This window comes from Capsicum annuum, chromosome 9 (assembly GCF_002878395.1).
Source record: "Capsicum annuum cultivar UCD-10X-F1 chromosome 9, UCD10Xv1.1, whole genome shotgun sequence".
In the NCBI taxonomy this organism is placed as follows: Eukaryota; Viridiplantae; Streptophyta; class Magnoliopsida; order Solanales; family Solanaceae; genus Capsicum; species Capsicum annuum.
Window position 1 is genome coordinate 64,016,173 of NC_061119.1, and position 10,408 is coordinate 64,026,580.

A 10,408-nucleotide genomic window follows, 5' to 3' on the forward strand; every position below is an offset into this window, starting at 1 on the left:
ATCACCTGTTGTATAAGTTGATGATGATCCCAAAGCACAACTTTTAAGCAGTAAGGTCAAAAAAGTCATAAAATACGAGAAAATCACATAAGTCTCAGCTTATTTAGGAGACTTGAATAAGATACATTCAGTGGGATGTCATATTTTCTATTTTAATTCCAGTATTGAGTTTTATTATGGACTAAACATTCTGATGGTGCCAATTACAATTTATTCAAGTTTTCATGTTTTAATATTCTCTTATTGTTATACATTTTCTCTATTCAATAACCATAATATTTTATTGCGATAATTTTCAACCAAGACACTACTTAAAGCTCATGGTTCAATATCAGTATCCCAAATAGTGGACACCAAGAATAGTAATATAGACTAAGATTACCATTTGAAATAAATAAATATCAAACTTACAAGTTCAAGCTCTTGGATGCTACGAATATATGTTAGAAAATCTAAAACTTCAAAATCCAAATTGTTCTTTTACCATTTGCAAATCTCCAATCATGAATGTAGCATCTACTAACTAGCAAATTCATCGACAACCTACAAAACATCAAAATTTGAGGGCAAAAAGTATCAATAGGCAGCCAACAATGCTTTAGGATCATCAAAGTAGCAAGATATTTCAACTCACCTTGGCAGCAGGATTAGGAGCATATGCTGATCTCCTTGCACAACCTGCACTTACCAATTCCTGCAAGTACATCATCATCAGAGAAACAAAGGAAGAAAAAAATATAACCCAACTGCACATTGAAACATGAGAACTGGAAAAAGATTTTATAAGAAGATTCGAATCATGAACTGGAAGCATGTAAAAGGTATTGATATTGTCAAAGATCCATGCGCCTAAATTTTTAACCTACAGTGAAAATATATGATGGAATATGGTATTAACATGTTAGCATAAGCTTGCTTAGGTTGACCTTATGTAAGGGATACATAAATAACGCCTAATCATTTTAGACTTCCAGAAGATTAACAAAAAGCGTAGAATAGTCAAGGTGTGCACAATTTGGACACCATTGTAAATTTTTAAAAATAAGATGCAGGGATAAAGCCAAGCTGCATTATTAATACATCGGAGGAAAGATGCTAGAGGTGCTTTGGAGGAAGAATACAACTCCAACATAACTTGAAATACTTTTGTCTTAACACTTTAGCTCAGCGGCGCAGTCTACAATTTATAAATGATGAAAATAGAGTGCTATGCTCCATCAGGTGAACACATGAGGATATCTGTGTGTGAAGGGAGGATTTTTTAGCGTTCGGAAATTAATGCATTAGTAAAATTTCACTTACTGATTCAAACATGAAGGAGCTTCATCACATATTAAAGGAATCGTTTAAGACTAAGATCTTAAACGTCAATCATATTCAATGTACATTTTTTTCACAAGGTAAATTATTTTATTAATGAGTAGACTAGCCAAAAGAAAATCATTGGCACAATAGAGAGGAGCAACCATCCTTAACAGAAAATCCCTTCTCTCCATTAACCTCATTTCTCCTTCTGGGCTTATACTTTTTTTAGGGAAATACTTGGCTCTCACCTGAAAAATTCCCAACCTGAGACACCCTTTTAGAATATCAATACAATACAATTGGTAACAACCATTTCTAAAGAAGAGTTACAAGGGTAAAATATAATCTCTTATGTGTTGAAAAAATAAAGAGAATGAAGACAACGTCATGGTTGCAAACCTGAGATTACTTTGTGTGTTACCCCGCCAAGATACAGGTTATTTAATTTTTTTTGCCAAGTATAAATTGCCACCTCAGATTCTCTCAATTACTCTTCTTTGTAAGATGAACTTAGTTCAACTTAAAAAGGAAAAAAAGGCATGCATATGCAGGATGAATATAGGATTCTGTTAGCCTCTGGCAGTATGTAAAACAACTTAAAAACATGTAATACTCTATATTGTTATCGATGGAAACAATCTTGAAATTTCTCAGCGAGTCTTCTTTAATACTTGATGAAAAGGTAAACAACTTTTGCAAGATAATGACAATGAAAGGATGATTAACGAGAATTCATTCCACACCAATTGACGATTCATGTAATCAAAGCTCACAGTTTTGTTCATATTTGGGCTCTCATATACAAGTCTATCTCTTAAAACTCTTTCAATAAGATTCCTTTACCTTTACGTAGTTGATACATATAGAAAAACATTAATTTAAGAAGTTTTCATTTGTTAATTTGTTGGCAAGATCACATACATGAGATATTTATTAGAATCAAGTAATGCTTTGTTCATACAAAGAAACTATACAGAGTTGCTGAGCTGTGTGCATTGATGAAAAAGGGAACAATAATTAGTGATTGAGGAAGACTTAAGCATACATACAACATTAAGAAGAGTAACATTAAGGATGAAGATAAGAAGACGCTGACTTTATGGTACTTAACTGAACTTCGAGCAATATAACATATCAATATTTTAGGCTTTACCATGCATTACCAATAGCAGTGAAGTGATATGTCAGTATACAAAAAAGCATACAGATAAACAATATGAAAAAGTCTGTACTCCAAAATATGGGGATACCTTAGTCTTGCAAAATCCAGTCATATGCAAGAAGCCCTTATAATTGTTAATGGGCATTATACCCTGAACAATGGGGCAATTAATTTTAATTTGGCGACAATCATTGGCAAATTTGAGAAAAATATCAGTATCCTAGAAGAGTTGAGTTATAATAAGATGAAGAATAGAATTCAATAGAGAAACTGTAGTATTATTCCATAACAAATAACTTCATATTATTCTATTGAATAATACACTTGAGATACAAGTACATGCAGTAGATATATGAAATACAATAAAAACAAAATAAAATATAGGCATATGTGTACTTTTCGATTAATTATAGGTGCAATACAACAACAACAACATCATACCTAGTGTATTCCCATGAAGTGGTGTCTGGAGAGGGTAAAGTATACGCAATTCATACCACTACCTCAGATGAAGTAGAGAGGCTATTTTGGATAGACCCCCAGCTCAGGATAGATAACAACAGTATAACAAACAAAAAAACATAAAAGTACAAAAGAAAATGGGATAACACGCTGCTAGATAATAAAGGAAACAAGACACCCACAAGGTAATACTATGAACTAATCTATTCAACATCATAGACATCACCGAAACACCTCGAACAAGAAGCTCCAGGTGAGTATATAGAAATCCAAAATTTCATTCAAATGCCTCATTTTACTGGCCAAAAACATGGCAATACATTAGGAGTGAAAATCATTGAAACTGCAGATCAAAAGATCGTTGGTTCAATATCTCCCATATTAATCATGGATAAGATATTTCCTTATTCATATGAAGGGGTAAAATTACCCTTTTCCCTATTTTTTTTTAGCAAATTAAGGCTCAGATTTAAGTTATCATAAGGAAAAGGATAATCCAACCACGTCATTACTGCAATACACGTTGCATGTACGATAATATATCTGAATCACTGGCCATACAGGGTTGCCAAACAAAAATATAGGTTGGTTATCTCCATGCCCAAATTAATTAGCCCAGAAATAGAGAAAAATCATTATTACTGCCACTTTAATAATTTTTAAAGCCATGATGGAGATACGGATTGGAAATTAAAAGTTCAAGCAGTTGTCGTTATAGTATAGTTGTGTGTATTGCATTTCGAGCATATATTTAAGGGTGCAAAAATGTAAAGAAAACCAGAAACTCAAATGTACTCTCTGTCTCTTTCTTGTTATGGGTTGCTGGTTTGTTAGAAGATGGAGAATCACAGGCAAAGTAGAGATAAGGGCAATCACCTTTGAAAGAAATCCTATACCCTCTCTGCTGCCTCATTCTTGACATTTTTGGGCTAATCTAACAAAAGGGAACTTGCAAAACTTGAAGGGTTCTTTGGCCATAAATTATTTTTAATTTTTTTTGGAGTTGAACTCCGGAAAATACGTTTGGCCATAAATTTTCAAAAAAAAATTATTTTTACATTTATCAAGAATTTTCAAAAATTCAAAAGAAAAAGAAAGAGTTGTTTTCAATTTTCACTCCAAATTACATAAAAAAATTCAAAAAAACTCCAATTTATTATGTGGCCGAACACAACTCCAACATCTGAATATCATTTTCCACTTTTAAAACAAAAACAATTTTTTTTTATTTTCACAAAGAAATATGGCCAACTGCTTACAAAGGTTCTTCAAACCCAATTCTTTGGTCTTGAGCTCAGATCCGTGAGAGAAAATCACGCAAAAGAGACAAACAAACCACCATGGCTGCAGACCGTGGTTGCAAAACGAGATGCCTTACAGGTCCCCTACCAAGATTCGGAAAGCTCCAATACCCTGCGTCCCAACTAACTCTAGAACTTCATTTGTCATCATCACAGCCTCATCATGTAATTAAAGGGTAGTATATCAGAATATATTTTCCATTAACATATCTGAGCTCAAACTCCCGTAAAACAATAAGCACAACTTGGAGATAGCTCCATTCGAATCTGAATACATAGCATTTGGTAAGAGTTTAAGGTGACTTGAATTGTATTTGGTTTAAAGCAGTTTATTTTAAAGTTTTGATTGCTTGAAGCTCAAGATCGAACAAGAGAGAAAAACAACAAGATAACTCAGAAATGATAAAATATTACCTGATTAGATACGATAATTGATGAAATTGGAACAATATAGAGCGATGACAACAGATCAGAGATGTGAAGAAGAAGAAGAAGAAGAAGAAGAAGAAGAAGAAGAAGAAGAAGAAGAACAGTGTACACTTTCCATTTTTCATTTTTGCCTTTAGGATTAGAAAGAAGAGACTTGCCATTTTATTTTTAGATATTTGTTACACTAAAAATTGTGTTTGGGTTTTTAACATTGATAATTGTGCTTGGGTAGATTACTTATCCCCTTAATTATGAGTTTCATAGTAACAATTTCATAATTACATAATATAGCAAGTTGTATTTTGTACTTTTGCAAACTATTGCTACAAAAATACAAATACATATGATTTTTACTGCCCTTATGATCGATATGTATTTTGTATTTTTGCAAACTGTTGCTACAAAAATACAAATACATACAAATACATATGCTACAAAATGGAATTTGATAAAAGTGCTGTTATTTTTTGTAATTTAATACTTAAATATGCTATTTTATTTACTTTTTCCTAATTATTTTAATTTTTAATGGCTCAAATGGTTGCATTAATTATTTTATACATATAAAATTTAATTTTTAATAAATTATTTCCTATAATTTTTACTCACCTCTTTTCAATTTATTATATGAAATAATTGAAATAGGTATGAATTTTAAATATTTAAGAAGTCTTTCAAAATTTATGATATAAATAGTTATACACGTTTATGCTCGCACTAAATAATTTCTTTACGGGTGATATTATCATTTTATAGTTGTTTTTACTTAATATATAAATGTTTCATTCTTTTGGTGACTTGCTAAATCGAAAAGTATATTATATAAATCAAAATAAAATAATTTAATATTATAGACCAAAATTTCAGTGAGAAACAAGTTATTTTAATTTAAAATACTTAGAAATAATATTTTAATATTATTCGCGCATTAGAGTGTATTAGAATTAGAAGTTTTGTAATTGACAAAGTCAAGTACTTTTAGTATTTAAAATGAAATTGAAAGATGGCATTTTATTTTAAAAAGTGCAGATGAAGTTGAATTAATAGATTAAGAAAATGAAATGGATGGTAAGGGATATAATTAAAACTTTTAATTTATTAAAAATATAAAGTTAAAATTCCAAAAATAGAATTAATAATTACTTAATATATTAAAATATATTATTTTTTTAAAATTAATCAATACCGATATTTTTTTTTATATCAAAACATGTAAACAATTTAAATTGTAGTTTGTTATTAAGTATGAATTGTAATTTCACTATTAATAATCATTTTTAGTATTTCATTGTCTTTGAACTATGTTAATTTTATCCACTAGAAATTAATTAATTTTATATGAACAAGTTAATATTTTTTTAATCATAAAAAAATATTTCGCGCATCGCGCAGGTACGTATACTAGTAAGTAGTAAACACAGAAGTGAAAATACCCTATTACCCCTCCTCCCCCCGAACTATACCCAAAACGGTTGTGACACACCTTAACTTAAAGGGGGTCCTATTACCTCCATGAACTAATTTAAAATATAATTTTGACACCCTTAGTGCCTACATGGCACATACGTGGCACACATGTGTGCCTACGTGGACACTTCAATGTGTTGTTCCATGTAGGCACTAAGAGTATTAAAATTATATTTTTAATTAGTTCAAGAGGGTAATAGGACCCCCTTTAAGTTGAGGTGTGTCTTCACCCTTTAGGGTATCATTCAGGGGGGGTAATAGGGCATTATCTCAATACAGAATTTATTAAGTAATACTAGTTGAAAAGTTACGTACATAGAACATCCCATCTACGTTTAAATTGGATTAGTTAATTGAATTTGAATTATTGAATTGTTATAAACTTTATTGGTTGGAAAAGAGGACGAAGAAAGGGTGAAACTAGATTTTTTTTAATTAAAAACGTAATAATTAATTACAATTTATAATACATAATAATTTATTACAATTTATAAATTGTAACAATTTATTACTCCCTCCATTTCACACTAAGTGAATTGTTGAATTTTGGCACACATGTTTAGAAAAAAAATAAAGACATAAACTTTGTTATGTTTTTCCATTTTTATCCTTTTCCAACTTTAATTGAACGCTTTTACCGGCAATTGACCAAAGTAGAAAATTTTTCTTTGATATCTCTTTTGGCAGCTTTTAATTTTCAACTCCTTGGTTGTCAAAAGTACTCTGCAGCTTTTAATAGAGGGTAAATTTACAAAAAAAAAATAAAAATTCAATAATTCACTTATTTCGAACATTAAAAAAATACTCTAATAATCCACTTATTATGAGATGGATGGAGTACAATTTATCAATTGATATGACATAAAGTTGAATGGTACTTTCATTTGAAAAAAGACAACTTTTTATTTTTGTCTTTTTTGATAAAACCTAAGAAATACTTATGTTTTATAAGATGTTTATAAATTGTAAGATTTTATTGAATTTTACAAAAAATTATTGCACTGTTCAATGTCATTAAAGTATCATTTAAATATTAACATAAAACGTAATAAATTATTACACTTAGCGTATTTTGGTAACCAATTAAAGGGTTGACTTATTTGTGTCACTTTGTTCATATTTTAGCTTATTTTGATTCCGAGTTTCAAATATAATAAGGCAAAGAAATTTTTTTGATAGCCAATAGAATTCCGCCAAAGCACACAGATCGAATAATACCAAATATACCCCCACAATTACGGAGCAAATATGAAAAAGCAAAGAAAAATTTTTGATAGCCAAAAGAATTCTGTCAAGGCAGACATGTTGACCTCGTATCTACTCCCTCTTATAGTATAATAAATATTGTAAATTCCGCTTGCATTTGTTAGGTTTCTAGATTTAATTCTTATTACTATGTTTCTTTTTATTTTCCTCAATATATACTATATAATGAAATATTTTCTTTTCTGTTCATCTTTGCTAGTCCAATATTGACTTGTCATACAATTTAATAAATAATACATACTATGGGTAATTTTATGATATCATCTTTTGAATGTAATATTTAAAAAAATACATTGGATAATGAATCTATATCTATCTATAATCTATAATCTATAATCTATAATATGCTAAAAGTGCGAAGGGCCTTCGAAATGTTGTTTAAACTTTTTGTCTTTCATTAAAAGTCTTTATTTTAGACAAGATTATCTTTTCACTATTTTTTGCTAATATTTAAGAGTTAAAATTAATTAGATATATTTATGGTCAAACCTTTCCTTATTAGAAATCATCAGAATTAATGACAACTAATATTTTTTTCATTAGTTTAAAAATTCGAAATCAACTAAATTTGATTTTAAGAAAATTTGAAAAATTCAGAAATAAATATAAAAACGTTTGAATATGAAAAATTTAAGAAGTATCAAATTTTTAAAAGTTTAAAGTACGTAATAAGAATGGAATCAACGATTTTGTAAAGATTTAACTTAGAAAAAGATTTTAATTATAAAAAAAAATTTAAATATCAAAAAAAGAAAAATAATCGTACCACAAATATGATTCAAATTGATGTGTCTATCTCAGTCTATGTAAGTAAGGAAAAGAGGTACTACACATCAAACGCAAAAGTGATGATCCATCAACCATTGAAACTTTTGCTGATAAAATATATTTGTGTTTACACTAAAATATATGTTTATATTTACATTATTATATTAAAGTGTGAAGGATCTTTAAAAAGTGATTTAAATTTTTTACACTTTATTAAAAATCTCCGCAATAGATAAAATCATTTAATTTAAATCAATTGTTACACGTGCGAGGCACGTGCGATTGAACTAGCACTAAATTAAAAGTATGAAGAGTCTTAAAAATATTGTTTGAACTTTTTGCCCTTCATTAAAAGACCTTGCAGTAGATAAAATAATCTTTTCACTTATTTTCTTCAATTATTAATTAGTTATCTTTATAATATCATCTCCTAAATTATGAAACATCCAAAGACTCCTAAAATATATTGTGGGGGGAATTCTTAGAGGTCAAAATTTAATTAAATTCAAAGTATGAATTTTATTAAGACTTCTATGTTTTGATCAAGTAATCCTACGGTTATGAGGTTTTAATGCCCAAAAATTATTATAATTAAAAAGTTACAATAATTTTGTCTCCCAAATTATTTTTCTTTTGTATAGTTACAAATTTATTACCAAAAATAGTAATAGTTATAACCAAAAAGAAAGATACGACAAATAAAATAACACAAGAAAATCATATTATTTTGTGAATTTATTGGGCAACTAATTAAAGGAGTATTCTTTTCCTAATAAAATTCGAACACGTCACTTTTAGCTGTAGAAATCTCCCTTCGTATTCCCCATCATAAATTTGCATGTTTCTCACCGTATTTTTTCACCCTCAATTTTTTCTCACTTTCAATTCTCTGTGTACATGAAATTCTTTTCTTGGTTTATTTAAAAATTCTTTTATTTATAGCCAAACATACTAACAATAATACTATATTAGTAATTTTTCGTGAGTCTAAAAAAGTAGTATATGTAAATCTTATTTCTAACTCTACATATTATGCTGGTTAAAATTGGTTTGTTTTATTTTTTGTAGCATATGGTCATCTCAAACAAGTATGTTTTACGGTAAAGTTTGTTAATTTATTCTTTAATTTGATTATTATTATTATTTTTATTATTATTATTTCTTGAGCCGAGGATCTAACTAAAACAATCTCTTACCCCTTAAAATGGTGCATTCACCAGCTTAAATAGGTTGGCATCACATGCTATCCTTTGTTGTATTTTTGTATAATTCTAAAGACATGTACTTTCTGTTGACAAAAATATATGTATTGTTTGTCTATCCTTTATTGTACTTTCATATATTGTGAAGACATAAACTTTATTTTAGCAAAAAGATATGTGCTCTTTTGGTGAAAAAGAAAAATAACAAAAGACTTTTTGTGGAAAATTAGGTTTAATATTTGTTTGCTATACAATTTTTCTTTTTACAATTACATGCTCTACAATAGTAGGGAACAAACGTGCAATGTACGTTTTAAGAGTCTAGTAGCATTTAATAGTAAGAGTAAAATAGAAACAAAATGATAAAATTATTTATTAGTTTTTCAAACTGGACAATTATTATTAGAAATCTATTTTTAGTAATGAACAGGCAAAGATGAGCGAAGGGAGTAATATGTATAAATATAAATTTTATATATTACATTTTATTCAGAATACATGATTCAATACAACCATATAAATTTCATGGTAGATTGAGGATCACAAATTTTAAAAAAAAATCTTAAATATCAACAGGGCCACAATTTTTTTTTTAAATTTTTTTTAAAAGAAAAGAAAAAACTTTTGGTAAACAACCTCAGGGAAAATTATAGTGTTTGGACTATTTTCTAAAAAAAAAAGCTTATTAAAAGAGTCTTTTGGTTAATGTTCGTAAAACTTTAAAAAAGTTCGAGAAATATGGTGTTTTTTTGTTTAAAGTGACAAAAGAGTTTTGAAATGAGGTGTAGGTGACTCAAGTTTTAAAAATTGAGTGTAGGTGACAATTACTTTATTAGGGGTTAAGAAAGTTGGAAAAGTTTGAGAATAGCCCACAAGTTTTTTAATTTACACTTTGATCCAAGTAAAATCTAATATAACTAGAAACGGAGGAAAAAATGGGTGTTTGTCTCTCTTCTCATAGTGTTGTTTTCTATCTCTTCGTGATTTTTATTCATTATTGTTGCTTCTTTATTCATCATCATCTTCTTCATTATTATCATCTTCTT

The 10,408-nt window shown here is 28.6% G+C and overlaps 1 long non-coding RNA gene across 1 annotated transcript; it reads right to left on the minus strand.

The window, feature by feature from the left end:
• Positions 1-405: 405 nt before the first annotated feature.
• Positions 406-3,856, minus strand: LOC107842021. Its single transcript, XR_007044668.1, has 3 exons — positions 3,806-3,856; positions 635-694; positions 406-543 (listed from the first exon to the last, which is right to left on the minus strand). It is a non-coding gene; the product is annotated as an uncharacterized LOC107842021 (long non-coding RNA).
• Positions 3,857-10,408: the final 6,552 nt, after the last annotated feature.